Source organism: Melospiza georgiana, chromosome Z (genome assembly GCF_028018845.1).
Source record: "Melospiza georgiana isolate bMelGeo1 chromosome Z, bMelGeo1.pri, whole genome shotgun sequence".
Lineage (NCBI taxonomy): Eukaryota > Metazoa > Chordata > Aves > Passeriformes > Passerellidae > Melospiza > Melospiza georgiana.
The window spans coordinates 62,698,928-62,699,625 of NC_080465.1; positions in this window are offsets into that span (position 1 = coordinate 62,698,928).

Consider the following 698-nt stretch of genomic DNA (forward strand, 5'->3'; position numbering starts at 1 on the left):
CTAGGGAGCGGGGAGAGAGGAAAGATATGAAAACTGCCTGGTAAAGATTCCTCTGCCCCTGTCTCAGACAACATGGCATCGGCAAGCACCCAGGCACGCTCATGCAAATACAACACACGTCGTGCTGTCTGCCAAATCTCGTCCTCTCGTCGGGCTGGGCGCCAACGACGCGAAATGCAATCCAATGGCGTCCCGCACCCTCCTCCCAGTAAAGAGTTATTTTAAAACTTTACGCATAGTGCTCGGTAGCAACAGTGACCAGGGATAAAAGGGCAAAGGAGAAGGGCAAGGGAGGGAGCACAGGAACAAGAGGAAGGGTAAACCCTACCAAAGCTGTTGCAAAACGGCTGCAGCAGCATCAGCGGGGAGACCCGGGGCGGGAAGGATGGCTCAGAGTCCGGGAGAGTCGGGGACGGCGTCCGAGCTCGGGCGAAGCACCTTGCGCCGGGCTCGGCACTGGCTCTTAGGGTGGCCCCGGCCGCGCCTGGCGCTGAGGGCGCTACCAGGGCCGGTGTTCCCCGCAGGGGAGCGGAGCGGAGCCCGCACGGGAGGCGAGGCGGCGGCAGCGCCGCAGGAAGTCGGCGCCCGAGGGGGCTGGCACGGGGCCGGCGGTGGGGCGGCCCCGCCCGGCCCGGCCCGGCCCGCCGACCGCAGCGGTCGCCCGCCGAGAGCCGCCGCCAGCGCCCCCCGTGTCGCCC